Genomic DNA, 19,307 nt, shown 5'->3' with positions numbered 1-19,307 from the left:
AGACTCAAATTCTATACTGAGGTCACTTGCTAACAGGCTAATGAAAAGAGCTACACTGTATTTAAGCATGCATTAAAGCTCAAAATAGTTTAGTTATGCATAACACATTAACAAACATGCAAACAAAGAAAGAATGAGATACACACTTCAACATAACAGTGCAGTATTAGTAAAACAAGATTACTTAAAATAATGAGGACTCTTGATAAGTTGCGGAGTTACAATTCCAACATTTTTGCATTTTAAATTGGGGCTTGTATCTGGTTCAGTGAGGCTTCCTCCCAAAGCTGCTATACAAAGCAGCTAAATAGTAAATTTTTATTTAATGTATTGGGTTTTTGCTAGCTAACGTGCTATATTCATTGCAGGAATAAACACTCTATCAGAATGGATCATACAAGTTGAATGGAGAAGTGTTTATGGCTAGAATAAAATATGCTAACTTTTATACTTTTTATAATTTTTTTTGCACTAGCTGCAACATGGGGGAATAGAATGAAGTAAAAAAATTTAAGACCACAAATAACAGGGTTTTAATTTAAAAAAAAAAATAAATCACTGGCTTTAATCAAAAAAACAAAACCAAAAACCAAGTTCTCCAAAATGCTCTGATAATGCTGCTACAATTTAATTTTTTAAAATAATTATTATATTAAGGGGCTGTTCTTTGAAACGTCCCTAACCAATAGAAATTGTACTTGAATCTTGTAAATTTTCCGGAAAATGCTGAAAGCTAAGGCCTAGATTCTGCAAAAATGTAATAAAAAATAAATGTAACTGAGTTTAGTCCTAATCACTGCCTTGGACACCTTGGACACTAGCAGTAAACATGCAGAATTCTTAGGAATCTCTGAACTTAAATTTACACAGAGCAGATGGGCCTTATAACTATTGCTTCAAAATGAAATTATTTAACATTGGCCACTGATATTTTTCAAAATCTCAACAACTGCCATCTACAATCTCAAAATAAGAAATTCAATGCAAGACAAAAAAAAATCATTCATGACAGCTCAATGCACAGAAAGATGGTAACAACTGCGACACCTATGAAGACCTTCTCTCTTTCATTTTTTGTCTTACTCCTACTTAATGACTGCAGTAAAACACTAGGCTTGATTTTTGTTAATGCAAGTGAGTGGCTCAAGCAAAACACAAAATAAAAATTAATAAATGAATGAAACCGTAAGACTCCTATTTTTAACAATTTAAGAATATAAGCAGGAAAGAAATGCAAACTAAACAACTGAACTTTCAACAGACAGTAAAGATTTAGTCATTTGATTCACTGTCACTTGGAGTATTGCACAGAATCGTTGAATAGTCTGGGTTGGAAGAGCCCTTAATGATCATCTAGTTTCAACCTCCTACATGGGCAGGGACACCTCCCACTAGATCAGATTGCTCAAAGCCCCATTCAGCCTGGCACTGAACACTTTCAGGGATGAGAAATCCACAACCTCCCTGGGTAACCTGTTCTAGTGTCTCACCACCCTCACTGACAGTGAACAATTTCTTCCTTATGTCTAATCTAAATCTGCCCTCTTCTAGTTTAAAGTCGTTATTCTCTTGTGCTATCCGTACAAGCCCTTAAAGAAGTCCTGCCTCAGCTTTCCTGTAGACCCCCTTCATGTACTAGAAGGTCGATGTAAGGTCTCCCGGAAGCCTTCTCTTCTCCAGGCTGAACACCCCCAACTCTTAGCCCGTCTCCATAGGAGAGCGGCTCCAGCCCTCCCTTCATCTTCGTGGTCCTCCTCTGGACTCGCTTCAACAGCTCCATGTCCTTCATGTGCTGGGGGCTCCAAAATTGGACACAGTACTCCATGTGGGGTCTCAAGAGAAGAATAAAAGGGGAGAAGCACCTCTCTTGACCTGTTGGCACACTTCTTTTAATGCAGAACATGATTGGCTTTCTAGCCTGCTAGTGCACACCGGTGGCTCATGATGAGCTTCTCTTCCACCAGCATCCCTGAGTCCTTCTCTGGGCTGTTATCAACCCATTCTCCACTCAGCCTGTATTTGTGCTTGGGATTGTCCCAGCCCAGGTGCAGGACCTCACACTTGGCCTTTGTGAACCTTATGCAGTTTGCAGGGGTCCACCTCTCAATCCTGTCAAGGTTCATCTGGACAGGGTCTGTTTCCTTGACCATTTGCATTAATAAAATTGCAAGATCATTTGCAGCACTTGGGAAGTTGTAAATATTAGCACCAAAGCTTACAAAAAAATAGGTATCACAGATGTTCACTGCCCTCATGTACTGACCTATAACCAAAGTGAACCATCTTGCCTATGTCTATTAGCAAGTAATCTGGAGCAACAGAAACGGATCAGTAGATCAAAGCAGCTGGTGCTGACACTCCCATGCTAGCTGCTCAAGAGGGCTTATTTCAGATCAGATTTCATTTGGTCTCCAGAAGGAAACATCACCATCACAGAGGCCACTCAAAGACTCCCCAGGATTTAATAATTGATTCAGAGCTGTACGTACTCAGTAGAGACTTAAGAGCAATCTTGCACCTGCAGCAGAACTTCCAAACTAGTTTCTATGAAAGGAATGTAGTTCAGACACACTAAACAAGTATGTGATATGGGGAGATAACTGAGAGACTTGCTCCAGTACAATATTAATGACACAAATCAAAACTGTAGAATCATACAATGGTTCTTTTTCTCCTCTAAATATTTCACTTGTTTTCTTCCCTCTCCCCCTTATTTCTCTGTTTTATTTCCTCTTATTACCTGTGCTACAAAATACAGCAAGAGAAAACTGAAGATTTTGGCATCTCTGAACTTTCAAATAGAGCTGCCAGTGTTGTTTTTATTTGGAAATACAGATGGTGTAGACAGATACAGGCATGTAAGTTCTACAACTGTGATTTAACTTGTCATAACTCAAAATTTAAAAGGGCTAAAGATGAACATGTGTTAGCTTCAATCATTCAAATTGATCTCTAAATCCAGCACTAAGCAACTACGTAAACTGAGAAAAATCAGATTAATGACATAGGAATATCTGTCTACTGCAAGACTGAAATTAGCCTGGTTCTAAACATCACCTCAGAGAATAGTCACAGGAATACCATGACAGAAATGCTAAGGGAAACTAATCAAACAACTTATGTTATGGAAGAACTTCAATAAAGAAACACTAGATAAAAAATATATCTGGTGTATACACAGCTCTTTACCTTGGGAGTAAAGCCAGGAATATATTGCTTAATCTTTGCCCCCCCCACCACCACCTTTTTTTTTCCCCTTTCTCCTTTCTGAGCTATGTCATTTGTTTATATAATAATTTAATCTTCTAGATTTTGGGTTAAATGCCAGAGTTTCTCCTAGCATAGTAAGTTATAAACAGGATAATTATAAACAGGATAATCAAAACATTCAGAGACTTGGCCAGTTTCAATGATATTCAATATACAACATAAAAGTATTTTTACAGAGCTTTGCAAATAAAAGAATGGCTTGCACTCTGTATTTCCTAAAATTCAGATAACAAGAAAATCAGATCTCTCTGAAGCAACTTCCTAAAGGAAAAATATCTTTTAAGAAAACAAACAAACAAACTGGAAAATTATCTAAACTTTTACATGTACATAAATAAAAAATATTAAGTATAATGACAATCCTTTTGATTTCCGAAGCTTCCTTCTGTGTGGGCCTGGGCTTCAAGGCAAAATTCAGTTTTTTGGTAATTCTGGTTTTAATCAATTAGTGGCAATTTCACCAACATTAAATGCAACTTAGTTCATTGACAGCAATTACAAATTTTAGTATTAATTAATTACTAAATTTTTAACCTATAAAATTCTAAGAAGCAATGTACTGTTCCATTTACTTCTATACTGAATATAAATTCAGTCTTCCTTTAACTCATGAACACAGGTGGGTCACTTCAACACAAAAACCAAAAATATTTTAAAAGAAAGTTCAGTGCACTCCTATAACAAACACAAGGGAGGGTGGAAATAGATCATCCTGCACACTATAAATTCTTGTTTCAGAAGAATAAAGTGGAACTAGAAATGTCCAGCCTTTCTTGTAAGTCTGTCTTCATTTGTTTCATGACTTTAATCTTTAGACAAGCAGGGTGGTGATTTCTCCTACACAGCATCTCTCCCTCTCCTCTGCCAGCCCCAGGGCACACCTTTGCTTTGGTCAGCAACTCCACTACTTTGTTTCATTAATTTAAGTCAACTCTTCTGATCCAAAATGTAAAACCTAGGATAATCTCAGCTTGCCCAGAAACAATCTCTTTTTTCCCCTTAAATCTCAGTCAGGAAACAAGACAGAAATTTCAGATAATAAGTTATCTATACCCTATTAAACAAATCTTTATTTAGTGGTCTGAAATTTTTCTTCACTGTGATGGGCAGAGCATCCCCCATAAGACAAAATCAGAGTAAGACAGTGGTTTGATTTCACTGTTCTCTTGAGTAAATGTGGTTTTGCACAAGTAGTGATATGGGCAAGTTTTCAAAGAAGCACAGGGGCACTACTGCAAGCTATCACACCTGCACACAAGTCAGTGAGAAACAGTACAACTTTCAAATATCTCTTCTATTTCTACAAAACAGTGTCAAAAGTATTTATCTCTATTTAGTTATTTGGTTTTCACACTTCTATGAAAAACAGTAAGAAAAACGTATAAACATATTTTTAAATAAGTAAATACAAAAGTTATATTAAGTTCTTCTTGGAGAAGTAAGGGGGGGGTGTCAGTAAAACTGCCACCTTTGACTTCCAGAGGGCAGACTTTGATCTGTTTAGGAGACTGACTAACAAAGTCCTTTGGGAGCCTGCCATGAAGAGTAAAGGAGTCCAGGAACGCTGAAGATACTTCAATAAGGAAGCCTTCAAGGCGCAGGAGCAGGCTGTCCCTGTGTGTCAAAAGACAAAACGTCATGGAAGACGATCGGCCTGACTGAACAGAAAGATCTGTCTGGAGCTCAGGAAGAAAAGAAGAGTTTATGGCCTCTGGAAGAGAGGACAGGCCTCTCATGAGGAATACAGAGCTGTAACAAGGCAATGCAGGGAGAGAGTTAGGTGGGCCAAAGCCCAACTTGAACTCAACTTGGCTACAGCTGTCAAAGACAATAAAAACCTTTCTGTAAATACATTAATAACAAAAGGACTAGGGAGAATCTCCATCCTTTATTGGATGCAGGGAGAAACAACGACAAAGCATGAGGAAAATTCTGAGGTGCTAAATGCTTTCTTTGCCTCAGTCTTCAGCAGTTGAACTGGTTGTTCCCTAGACCCCCAGTACCCTCAGCTGGAAAACAGGGAGGTGGGACAGAATGAGACCTTTGCAATCCATGAGGAAATGGTCAGTGACCTCCTCCACCAACTTAACATCCAGAAATCTATGGGGCTGGATGGGTTGCAACCAAGAGTACTGTAGGAGTTGGCAGATGCACCTGACAAGCCTCTTCCCATCATTTACCAGCAGTCCTGGGTAACTGGGGAGGTCCCAGTGGACTGGAGGGTAGCAAATGTGGTACCCATCCACAAGAAAGGCCAAAAGGAGGATCCAGGGAACTACAGACTTGTCAGTCTGACCTTGGTGCCAGGGAAAGTCTTGGAGCAGATCATCCTGAGTGTCATTACACACCATAAACAGAACAACCAGGTGATGAGGTCCAGTCACCATGGGTTTATGAAAGGAAGGTCCTACTTGATGAACCTGATCTCTTTCTGTGACAAGACAACCCACCTGGTCGCTGAGGGAAAGGCTGTGGATGTTGTCTACCTGGACTTCTGTAAGGCCTTTGACACTTTCCCACAGCATTCTGATGAAAAAACTGGCTGCTCATGGCTTGGATGGGAGTGCTGTCTGCTGGGTAAATCACTGGCTGGATGGCCAGGCCCAGAGAGTGGTGGTGAATAGTTAAATCCAGCTGGTGGCCAGTCACAAGTAGGGCTCCTCAGGGCTCAATTTTGGGACCACTTCTTTTTAACATCTTTATCAATGATCTTGAGGCGATGATAAAATGCACCCTCAGTAAGTTGGCAGATGACACCAATTTGGGAGGGAGTGTTGGCTCTGCCTGAGGGTAGGGAGGCTCTACAGAGAGACTTGGATCAATGGGTCAAGGTCAATTTTATGAAGCTCAACAAGGCCAAGTCCCAAGGCCAAGTTCAACAAGGTCCTGCACTTGGGCCACAACAATACCATGCAATGCTACAGACTTGGGGAAAAGTGGCTAGGGAGCGGGGGGTTCTGACTGATAGGCAGCTGAATATGAGCCACCAGTGTGCCCAGGTGGCCAAGAAAGCCAATGGCATCCTGGCTTGTATTAGAAATAGCGTGGCAAGCAGGACCAGGGTGGTGATTGTCCCTCTGTACTCACCATTGGTGAGGCCACTCCTTGACTGTGGTGTCCAGTTCTGAGCACCTCAATATGGGAAGGACATGGAGGTGCTGAAGTGTGTCCAAAGAAGGGCAATTAAGCTAGTGAAGAGCCTTGATATGTATAAGGAGCAGCTGAGGGAACTGGGGCTGTTTAGTCTGAGGAAAGGCAGGCTGAGGGGAAACCTCATTGCCCTCTACAACTACCTCAAAGGACATTATAAAGAGGTAGGTGCTGGTCTCTTCTCACAAGTAACTGGTGATAGAGCAAGAGGAAACGGCCTCAAGCTGCACCAAGGCAAATTTAGGAAGAACTTTTTCACTGAAAGGGTTGTCAGACATTGGAACATGCTGCCCAGGGAAGTGGTTGAGTTACCATCCCTGAATCTGTTTAAAAGTCATCTAGATGTGGTGCTTGGGGACATGGCTTAGTGCTGGACTTGGTAGATTAGGGTTAATGGCTGGACTTGATGATCTTAAAGGTCTTTTCCAACCCAAGTGATTCTATGATCCTATGACTAAGAACAGTTTTAAACTGAAGATTTTCAGTACAAGTTAAAAAAAATTATCTGAGGAAGAAACACAAGTAAAAGGACCAACAAAAACAAAGGTGAAGGAAAACCACCCATGGAGAGAAAAGCTGTAAATAAAGCTGAACTACAACCTGGAAAGCACAAATTCTTAATAAAACAAAGCAGGTCCTCTTGTTCTAAAAAGATCAATTGAAAATCAACACCAAAGATGCAGAGCATGCATAAGTTTTCAGGATGCTCAGTAATAAGTCTTTTTTTTACTTCTAACCACACACAGTATGCATTGTTCAAAACAATTTATTTCACTATGAGCTGTTGTGAAGACAAGAACAGCAATAATGAAGAAAAATCAAAGATGAAAGAAAAACTGCATCAAAAGTACACAGCAATTATGGAAATACATTACTGAAGCAGCATTTGAAGGACACAATCAACAGTAAATGGCAGATGTGGTTAAAAGCATAAGGATTGTAGTAGAAGGAACTCTCTTCTGTCAGTGTTTGTACCTGACATTACAATGGAGTGAAAGAAATCAGGCCTGCTTACCTCCCACACTCCAGCTAGAACATGCTCAGTAGCTCTGTCTGGTTATGATTAAAATGACTTGGAATATATCTACCTCATCTGATTTGGACAGATAAAACAGATTTAGGTAAATAACTGAACTGGTACAAATAATTTGGGGTGGCACAAAAGGAAAAAAAAAAAGCCTGATACTGCAGCATAGCAGTAAGTTTTCTCCCAAAACCTTAAGCACTTGCTCTAACATATGCAGGTACTTTATCTTTCCAATGGTAATATTTTTAATTGTTTTTTGAATTAAAACAGTATATTCATAGAATAATAGAATGGTTTGGGTTGGAAGGGGCCTTAAAGATCATCTAGTTCCAACCTCCCTGCATGGGCAGGAACACCTTCCACTAGACCAGGTTTCTCAAGGCCCCATCCAGTATGGCCTTAAACACTTCCAGGGATAAGGCATCCACAACCTCCCTATGCCACTTGCTTCAGTGTGTCACCACCCTCATCCCTTCATGTCATTCTCAGACACAGGCTGACTTTTGGTAAAGTTTTAGCTGAAGCAGATACATAATCCAAAGAATTACTGCTCAATGATTTAAGTCTTGCTAAATTCTAAGCTACTCAAACCAAGGTCTTAGAATGGAAAGTGTTAAGCATCATTAACTACAAGCAGTGCTGCCTTTAACTCCATTCCCTTTCCTTCATGCAAGATCAAACATCTCAAACACATGTTAAGCTCCTAGGAATACAGCAAGGCCAGCAAGACAAAACAATCCAGCTTCAGCAAGACAGACACGATGTCTGATCTACCTAAATAGAGTGGTTTCTTGATTTGATTCTTTTTACCCAGTCAAAACACACAACAGAAGGGCTGAAAAAATATTAACAGTAATATTTACTTACACAGAAAAAGCATATAAACACGCATGTGATGGCTACGGGGGCCAGGGCTGTGATCCCCATGATACATTGAATCAAAACCCCTTTGTCACTCATAAGACAACCCTTAAACAAACTACTCTGCCATGTGCTTTTCTTTGTGTGACCATAGATGTAGAAAGGAATCAATAACCTTACTGCAATAAAAATCTGCACCTCCTTGGACCAGCTGGTTAGTACATACTGTCCATTCAAGAGAGTGGGGAGATGCAACGCTTTCACAAATAAGATGTCAAAAGAGATGCTGCTACTTGAACCTATTAATATGCATTCTTACTTTCTATATATACTTAAATCAATGGGGCATTAAGCTCATCTTCACTTTAACATAAGCATCTGGAGAAAAAAAACCACCCCAAAAGCTGTGAGCACAGCAATACATACACTCATTCCCTGGGGGAGATACTAACCCAGTTTCCTAAAACCACGGGGCCACATTAGCACACTACATTGCTGAGGAAAGACCCATCATGAGGGTTTTTTTTTCCTTCTAGTTCCCAAGTCAGCTCAGGCACAGTTACTTGTGTTGTTTCATTCCATGTTCCATTGTACAGAATGAAAGCTTATTAAAGGCTTATCTAAAGTTTATTCTTGCCCCCACATAACATTAATTTCAAACTCAAATTGAAGTGGAACAACCTTTCCTGAGGTTGAAAAAGAAATGCTTCCGTTTAAAGTATTACTGTTCTAGTAGCAATAAAATCTACATACTTACTTAAATTATCCAGAAACGCATTGTGCCTTGTAGAGTGGGTGGATAGCATTAGTAGTCTAAATGTGATGTCCTCTGAGCAAAAGTCTTCTTTGGCACAGTCTTCTGAAAAACAACAACAAAAATCCCCATAGTTCTATAAAGATTAATGCATTTAAAACGACTCTAAAAGGTGAGCCCTTGATTGCTGTTGTTTTCTCTCCTGCCATTTCAGTCACTTTACTGCCATCCCTAAACTGTCCACAATTTCACTTTCTAGTTCCTCCATTGAACACAATTAAGTAAATATGCATTAAAAACTTCAAAATTGTGTACCACCTTTTATATAGCTCTGGCACCACCTGAAATCCAAACCTACAAGGCAAATGCAACAGCTTAGTGCCAACATTAAAGTTAAGTTCTAAACCTGCCTACAAAACAGTAACATTACTATAACTGTATTACAATTGCTTCGGAATATATTATGACCTTGCAGAATATCAATAATACACCATGAAAGTTTCTCGATAGAAAATACATCAATATAATCTTAACTGCGTATTATGGTTCAAACAGAACGTGTTGTCTAACTCAGAAGAGAGTTTAAAACATCAGAGAACATGGCACAAAACAATGTAAGAAAGGCTCAAACATGTTCCCCTCACTAACGAAAGAACAATTTCCATAAGCTGTACTGAGCAGAAGCTAACTATGCAACAGGTTCTTCTGTAAACAAACATTCTACTTATTGCACAGAGAAACAGCTCCTCGTCTACTACAGATCACAAATTCTGTATTCCTACATACAGTGCTGTGTTTTAAATATGCATGCACCAAACTGGTAATACAATCACACTACTGATAATTGTGTGAGGAAACTACTGCTAGTTACTACTATTGATCCTTTCTACTCGGCATTCCCATGTGGCAAGGTATATCCTTTGAGATATACATATATCTATTTCCTTCCACTGTTTGCAGTAATAGGCAAATTTCCTTTGACATAAAATAACTGAAAAAAGTAACTTCAAAACACCTGTTCTTTACCACATTGTGCCCTAGCACATACAACATAGAAAACAAAGCTGTTGAGTTGGGGAGGAAGAATGCCCATATTTGAAGGTCTACTGGACAAGTCCAATGGGATAAGAAAGGCAGACCATTATCATGCACTTACCTACTTTTCTATACAGTAAAATGAAATATTCTAATGCTAGAATACAATGTTTTGAATCAAATACCAGTAATATGGGTAAGAAATGGATAAAACTATACCCCATGGGGCAGGAAAGCGTCTAGGTGCCACAAAACAATGTACACAAGTTTGAGTGATTATTTTTCAGTTTTTCTGTCAGCAATACAAAGATTAACATAATGCAATATAAATAAACAATTCATTTAATTGTCTGTATAAAGGTAGTACAGGTTAAACTAAAATAATTTTGAAAAGCAATTTCAATTATTGTAAAGAAAAAAACCTTGGGATCCTTTTCACTTGAATAAAATGGTAGTGCCTCAATTACCTTTGACATTAGAGGCTTCTATAACTCTACTTCCAATTGTGCTGAAACTCAAAAAATCCTCCAGCTTATACAAAAACTAGGTGTAACAGGAGATGGTGACAGAGCAACATGAATGCCTGAGACTGCATTTTCAGGCACAGTTGCCTGTTGTTTTGTCACTCAGTTTAAAAGCAAATTAATATAGTATATTTCTTATGGGGTTAAAATAATTCCTAGTACTAGAATTTGCATCCTGACTCTCCTGTCAAACTGATCAAACCAGCACACTCTCAAATACTTTTCCTGTCTCATCTTTTATTATTTCATAAAAGCTAAACCCATCAATATTATTTTTAGGTTTCTACATATTTTTTTCCTACCCAATTTTCTAACTCATTCTCATTACTCTTCATTTTAATTCAGACTTCTCTCCTGATTTTATTATGCTTTCCAGATCCTGCCAAATAACACATTTTCCCTGTTTTCCTTTAAATCCCTGTACTATTTGGACTTGCTTTATGCTGTCTTTTGCTTCCATATTCTTATCTTCCTCCTTGCTGATCTACCTTATTCTGTTCTTAGAAATGACAACTTGTTTAATTCACTCACTATGACTCACTTATTCATTGAATCCTTGGACCCCTTTCTGAAGTCATTCTCATTTTCTATGTCAGAAAAATTCAGATCACAAGTTCTTCAAGGCTTGGAACTGTATCTTATTATCTATGAAACATTACGCGAAGCTTTAGTGTGGCACAAAATGTTTAACTAATGCTTCTGAGCTGGAAATAAAAACAATTTGAAAAAACAGAAATACAGTATTTTAACAACAAATTATTTTCAGAAAACATATTTTAAGCAAAACTTCTGAGATGTTAGAGAGTTATCATTGGAACTACTATACTAGTTTCATCCTCAACCACACAACTGTTAGTAGTAGCTTGATTACATAAAATCAACATTGCCACTGTGGATGGCAAGAAAAACTTCACTAAATCACATTACTACATTAAAATAGACAGTGAGGAAGGTTGGTGGGGAGAATCTCCATTCCTGTTCTGACAGTTCTTGGAAGCTGTGATTCATACTGCTACTTGCTTTTCTACCCACACTCAGAAGAAAAACCAGTTTCCTGTGGAATAGCTGTTGTTACTATGAAAACTACTTTGAAATAAGTACAAATAAAACTCACCTAAATATTTTGCAGTCCATTATGACATTTTAAAACTGAAATATGTTTACACTTGGAAACATTGAATTAAAAAATGTGACTACTATCAAATTTGTGAAGATTATATTGGTTACTGAAGGCTCAAGAAATATACTTCACATAATTGAGCAGGGAATTCTCTAGAAAGGAAAGTAGCAAGTAAATAGTTTTTTCGCTTTCACCATTACCAAGTCTGTCAGATGTTTCTCTAAATCTGCCAGTAGGATGGACTACAATTGTCCACTGAGACTTGTTAAAATCTTACTAGTTGAACAGAATGACGTAAATTTCAGTCTGCTGTTTATCACGATTAACAGGTAATGCAAATACAGGTAAGATAGGAAAGAACCAGAAATGACATTCTAAGACAAGTCCAGCTCCTTTTGCTTTTCAACTAATAATTCCACGTTACAAGACAGAGGAGCGAGCTTACAGGGAATACAATTTGGGAGGTACTATATTTTATTCCTACGCAGAAATAAGTTATTTTTTGGCTATTAATGGACATATTTCATACAGTAACTGGTATAAACCAGTTTTAGATGACACCCCATTAGTTTTATCTCTCCACTATGAAATGCACTTATTCCCCATGGCCTTTAAATGGAAAACGCCTATTTCTTAAGCTTAAGTTACATTTTCTTTTCTTCTTTACTACTGAAAGTTAGGTCTACATTCTAGTCTCTTCAAAGAAATACACAAAAATAATTTGTTTCCCCAAAACAATGGGAAGATAGTAATTTAATCACAGCTTTTAAAGCTATTCTGTTAATTTCAGAAGGATTTATTTTTACACACTAAGCCAAATTAAGAGTCAGGCAACCCTGCAGCCAGTGAAACATAGTATAATTTAATTATGTCAGGATAATAATTTTATGGGTAATGGTCAAAATATCTCTTACCAGCTTATAATTAAGTTAGTTATCTAGCAGACAGTAAAGCATAGTAATGATAGCTTATCCACACTCTCTGCTCCCCTATCACAAGAAGACACCTTCCACTCCCATTACGCCCCTGACAGTCCCCATCCTCTTCTGAAACAGTCCAATGTGTTGCCTGTCTCCTCAACCCTTCTTGGCACACACAAGCATCTTCTGTTCTCCTATGTTACACAGACCCAGTGTGTGCTGAAAAAAACAGGTCAGAGCCAAACTTGCATTGCATTATCTCTCTCAAGTGAGTATAGACACGTTTCTCTCTATCCAGTTTGCCTATTTTCCCAAAACCTGTAGGAACCCTGTCGTCTTTGAGATTTCTATCCCTCCTACAAATGTGGTTGCGATTGGTCAAATATTTCAAAAGCTATCAGTGAATACATAAGGAAAGAATGAAAGTGGGAAAACAAGGACAAAACATAAACTACGTTTCTTTAGGAAATCAGCCTTAAAAAGAGGCAAATCCCTGCAGCTTTTAATGGAGAAAATTTCTTGGCTGTTTACTGAGGCAAAAGAAATATGCAGATTTGGGTGAAACGTGTCCTGATTTCTCTGGCTTTTTACAACTTCCCATTTAGGTTTCAAATACACCTTTAAGGGACTAGGGACTGGGAAAGTCACTGCATTTCACAAGACAGGTTTCCCCAAATATAACTTGAAGCTTTTGGACAACTGATGAAAACTCAGATAATACAAACCTTTAGCACTTCTCCGACAAGATCCACGTGAAAAATTATGTTCCGTATACTTTACCACACTAGCAGGATTTTACCCTCTCAAAAATCACAACCACCCTCTTGCCAGCAGTCAACAAACTGATGGAATATTTTTATGTTGGAAATAATTTTCATGTCAGTAATAGCCACAATCAAAAAGGTAAAATCCATCTCTGACATTACATTAAGAATGCAATGAAACAGCCAAACACATCAAATGCTCTCAAATGCCAGAAACTAATATTTACTATGTAATTAAAACCTTAAGTCAAATATAGAAATGGTGAGTTTTATTTACAAAAGTATCCTTAGATTCAGAAATGTGAAAATAGCTGTATTTATCAAATTTATGTTGAAGTATCCTTTTTTATTAGGCAGCTTTGTATCTCATACCCTCATTCTGTAAGATGGTAATTTAATAAGTAAAAATACTATTTCCTCAAGATACCAAATGCACGTTAGAAAATCCACACATTTTATTTCCTCCTTCCTACAACAGTCACTTGTTACAGGCCTACTTCCTTTATGTTCACAAATATTTGCCCCGATGGCATTCAAAGAAAGCTTTGAAATTTTCTAGATATCTACCAGTTCAGCAGCTAATGAGATGCTTATGGGATCTAAGATCATCCCTCTGCACACAACTGAGATATACTCACAAACTTGTGGAGCTGCAAGCTAAAATCTCTTGTACAGTGTGTTATTAGCAATACTATACCATACTATAAAGCATCTAAAATTCAGACATCATGCTGGAGAACCAGCCTACTCCTAGGTAGCTCTTCTCTACTAAGTGTCCCACAGCAACACCACCATGTGACAAGTTAGTAATCAAATTCTGCTGCCTGCTCTGGCTGTAACAGGCAATACTACCCTAAGCTGTAGTCTTCACTAAAATAGATTATAGGGCACAAAAAGGAGATTTGGTACGACAGGATACACAGTTACAAAGTCCCAAAGTGGAGAGCACTGCATCTCTCAGCAACTTTTGAAAAAGTTAGAAGAGATGTGAAGAATAAAGTTAATCAGCGAACACAGTATTATGCCTTTACCCTTGCTTTTTCTGATAGACTAGGACACAGGTAAGGTTAGTACTCACAATCCTGGTCCCTATCCTTGGCATTCATAGCTAAGCTTTTCCCATCAAAACAAGAGTAATATATTCTTTCAACACAGCAGCAGGAGGGAAAAGACATGATCTCATTCTGTTCAGCAGCACAGAGTTTCAGCACAGTAACCTGGAACAGAAATCTGAGAGCAAATTTCTACTCTGCTAGACAGGGTTCAAACCATAATCTCTCAGCAGGCTCCACACTGCACTGCCAAGATGGATCAACTCATAACTTTTCATTTCAGTGGCAATATTCAGAATGTGGAAGACAAAACAAAAAGTAAAGCTGCTGAAAATAACTGAAGCAGAAGTGTGCATCTCTCTCTAGGGAGAAGTGCACCCAAATGAGAGGTGAGTCCTGGTTTCCAGTTCCTAAAGGAATTTTCAAGGAAGAAAATACAAAACAGTTTCTGGAACTAAGGCCAGAAGACAGATGTTCACCACCTTTTTCTTCAAGACAATAACTGGCCCAATTAAGACTTGAATCATCTTGTACACAATGAAAAGTAGATTTTTAGGGTTTGGGGTTTTGTTTGTTGTGTTGTTTTTTTTCAAATAAGACATCAACAAAACCTCTTCCTCCTCACCTCTTTATGCTTCTGAACAAAAGGGAGAGTCACCGCAGAGTTTTGGTTCGAGTCCAATCCCATAGGTGTGCCTGAGGTGTGGTTTGAACATGCCTTTGGAGAAGTGAATGCCTAATTTGCAGATTGCCTAATCTACGAATAGCAAACAGATCTAGATGCCAAGATGCTCAGTTGTGACAATATTATGGAAGATCTGAATGAGACCAAAACTTGAAAGTGTTTGGAAGGCTCTGCTAGTGAAAACCTAAAAATCCGTAAAATTTAGCCAACATACAGCTGCTATTTTGTGTGGGGCTAGACAGCCAAAACCCATCTTAATCACAGTTTTGACTCCTCTATATTATTTTATGGATCAGACCATATACCAAAATAATATGCATTAAAAGACTTCCCAGAGATACCTGCAAATATCCTTTTTAATGGATCACACACACAAAAAAATCTTTATAGAACAAGGCCACATATACTTTTTTTTAAAATCCAGTTTATTTGGATCTGTCTTACTTCAGGAACTTTTTCATCTGTTTTTAACATAAGCATAATAGTCTAGCCAATTATCTTGTGGTACCATGCTGCGATTATGGGTAAAATATTAACTTCAAAACTGAAGAGCTCTCACTTACTCTGAGATTATTAAACACAGTTTTAAGGACAACATATGTAAGTAGCCACATTTATGCCAAATTTAACTATATTTTTATCATTAAGATGAGGAATGCCCATAGTATCTACTATACCTTATAAGCTTCATTCTCTAAATACAAGTCTTTATCAGTCTTGAATCTCATAGCTGTATCAAATTTTAAGACTCTATATTTTATTAAATATTAATACTACTAATGATGATCTTGCAATTTAGCAATGCTCTTCAGAACATCAGTGCAGAATATGCAGTGCAGTGATTTTAATGACAAAATGTAAAAGCTGGAAAGAGTCCAGAGTGTGCAAGGCTGAAGTGCTGAAAGACTCTGAATGCTTCCACATAATTCTAAATATATGACAACCAAAGAGCACCAAAACTTTTTACATATATGCTTGTATATTCTGAAGGCAGATATAATTAAGAATTCATATTAAACAAAAAAGTTTGGTAAGTTAATATTAAGACTATAAAATTAAATACTCAAGCATGAGGTATACCAAAATTATAGTGGCCTTTGCATTTCAAAGGCATTTTGTGGCAGCAGTAAGGGTTGAGAATTCAACCCTTCAGGTTAGTACACAGCTGCATTAACCATGAGTCTCCTTCCTATTCTATGATTTTGCATTTCACATCTTTTGACTCCTGCAACATCTGAATGGGGAAATGTCTGAAAAATGGTTTCAAATTACTACAGACTCTCATTAACTGATTTAAAAAAATAACCAAGTGCAATAGTAAGTTGTTTTCCCCAGGTGGACCACTCACATAAGTGCATGAGGTCTCTTCCCAATGGATATTAGCAGAATTTGCTTGTGCCAGAGTTACATTGAGACACTGGAATCCTTCATTTCAGACTGCTACGTGACTGACAGGGCTTACCTAAAATTATTTTTATTCTGAAAGACCACTAAAATCAAAATGCCAATGCTACAAAGTATTAGCACAAAAGAAGAGAGACAACTGAATGGTTTAGCCACTGTCTGTAATCTCAGAGATATTTTTTTCCCCTCCAGAGATAAAGCTGCCTCTCTCCCAGCAGCCTAGCAACTCTGTTCTGTTCCTGTGGCACCACTTCAGTAGTACCAGTACAGCATTCTACAGGGTGAACCAGGTCAACTGACATAGAAAAGTTAAAAATGCTTTGCAAAAAAAATAATAAAGAGAAGGTAAGACTGGCAGGAACGACTACCCCTATCTTTGCTGTGCAATTATCTACAAATACCATCTATCCTCAAAAACATTTCTAGATCTGCTTTATCATCTGCCCTTCACGATTTCTAGCCTTCATATGGAAACTAGTACTTTAGAAAGGCTGAAACACTAAAATGCACTTTTATTTACTTCAAAGTCTTTTTCTCAAGAAAAACTAAATCATTACAATGTGAAGGGAGACACCTGAGCCACAACGCCACTTCTTCCTAATTATACTGTGTGTTTTGTATTAAAAACTGTATTAGGCTACCAATTTTCTAAGGAGAACTAAGAGGAGAACTATCCTTATTCTTCAACTTGCAAAACTAGGCTGAAGTTGTGAGGCTTTAGACAGCAAATTACACATCTCTCCTGAAGGGGTGAAGTTGAACAAGGAGCTGTTTTCAAATTATGAAATTACCTAGAGAAGGACACTGTATTTTTGTATCACAAATATTGGCAACATAAGTCTACTCTTTTTAAGAAATAATTCACAACTCTTCAAGTTGGTAAGAAACATTTCACATAAAGAACACGTGGGGAGGGTGAGGGTCAATAGTTCTATCACTGATTTATACCTTCAGCTTTTATACACAAATTTAGAATGGTGGGGGGGAAAGCTCAGGGCTCTTGAAATCAGCAGCTTCCTTGGCAAGATCAATCCATCCATGAAGATTCATGACTTTGGTAAAATTCTATACTAATAAGATAATTAACCAACACTGCAAATTAAATTTAAAGTAATTACCACTCAGTTTTTAAACCACTGAGTACAAAAAGAGTAAAATTAGTACAACAGAGAGTTTATGGGGTACTCGGATCATTAATAAAAGCAACACCCTCTGCTGTCCTCATATCCTTTTATTTTACCTACGTGTGTTAAATTTTATATGCAAGAACATGAAGCCGAAGAAACAAAAAACAAGACATGGCTGAATGACATCTTAAGCTATTAAATATCAACCCAGGAGTTAATTTGTCTTTTTTCTGTTTGGACTGTTTCTTAAGAAGCAAGTCTTGACTTACCAACAACATTCTCAAACCTTAAAAACACTAGCACTCATATTAAACTAAAAAACCCTAACCAAAGAATGTAATGTTTTGTAATCTGAAAGCAGTGTCTGTAACACTTTTGAGAAAGTAGCTGAAGTGAACATATATGAAAATAAACAGTGTACAAAAATATTGCAGAGTTACTCGTCCTGTCAAGAAAATGCTGCCTAACTTCAAATAACGGGCCCAAACCCCACAGATATTCACAGATAAAATCAATTTTATTTCTGTAAAATTGAACAGTGAGAAACAACTGCAACTGTTTATTGAACTTTCCCAGGACTACCACAGTTGAGGTGTGTGTTTCTTCTCAAGTACTTCTTTCACTAGAGTATTTGCTTAAACAATCCTCTTGCCTTCTGGCACACCTGCCACCCACAGAAATCGTCTAGGTTAAATATAACTATATTAAAAAAAAAAAAAAAAAAAAAAAAGGTAGTTAATTTTAACCTGGATCAATTCCCCAGCCCAGTTACGGGACAGGGTTCCACGAACCGTAATCCTGGCACAGCTGAGGGGGGCAGCAAAGAGGTGAGAGCTGGGTGCACGGAAGAGACAGGCCTGTTCAAGTCAACACTGCCACTAAAAGCACTACTTGTCAAACTATGTCATGAAAATTACACTTATTTTAAGGATTCAGAGGATCAGGATCTACAATAAGGCACTCCACCTCTACATGCCACTTCATAACCCAGCTAGAACTGTATCTGACTTACTTTGTGCCTCTTAGTAGGTCAGCTTTCACCATGCACAGAAAACAAATGCCTTATAAAAATCTCTTTACAAATACGTTTTATTACTTTACAAGTACTGCTCCTCGTGAAAAAAACCAGTAACATTCCAAATTTATGTCCAGGCCTAAATTAGCAGGAATTTGAAAGTGAAGCCAACAAAAAATCTGAATCTTAATAGAAACACAAACATGAAATAGCACGGATTTCCAGTGCCTCACTGGTCGTACCGCACATACACACAGACTACCCTGACACATCGATTTTAAGGATGCATGTAAACTGGCGAAGACTCGGGAGCTACTGAGAAGTCCCCGCGTTTAACAGCACGAACACGTCGAAAGCACCGCAATAAAGTTATCAGGAGGAAGAAGGAAAAAAAAAAAAAAAAAGAAAAACGAAACAAAACAAACCAACCCCAAAACCCACAAACAAGCCCACAAAGTCAGTAACTGAACCCTGAGCCCCGCAGCTCCAGTCCCAGCGCCGCAGGGAGACCTGGCGCCGCAGGAGCGCCCGGCACCCTCCGACTGCTCGCACAGCCCGAGGCCCCGAAAAGCAGCGTCGCCGCGGAGAGGGCCCGGGGG

The sequence above is a fragment of the Chaetura pelagica genome, unplaced genomic scaffold (genome assembly GCF_000747805.2).
Source record: "Chaetura pelagica isolate M959 unplaced genomic scaffold, ChaPel_1.0 scaffold67, whole genome shotgun sequence".
NCBI lineage: Eukaryota > Metazoa > Chordata > Aves > Apodiformes > Apodidae > Chaetura > Chaetura pelagica.
This window is presented reverse-complemented; position numbering follows the sequence as displayed.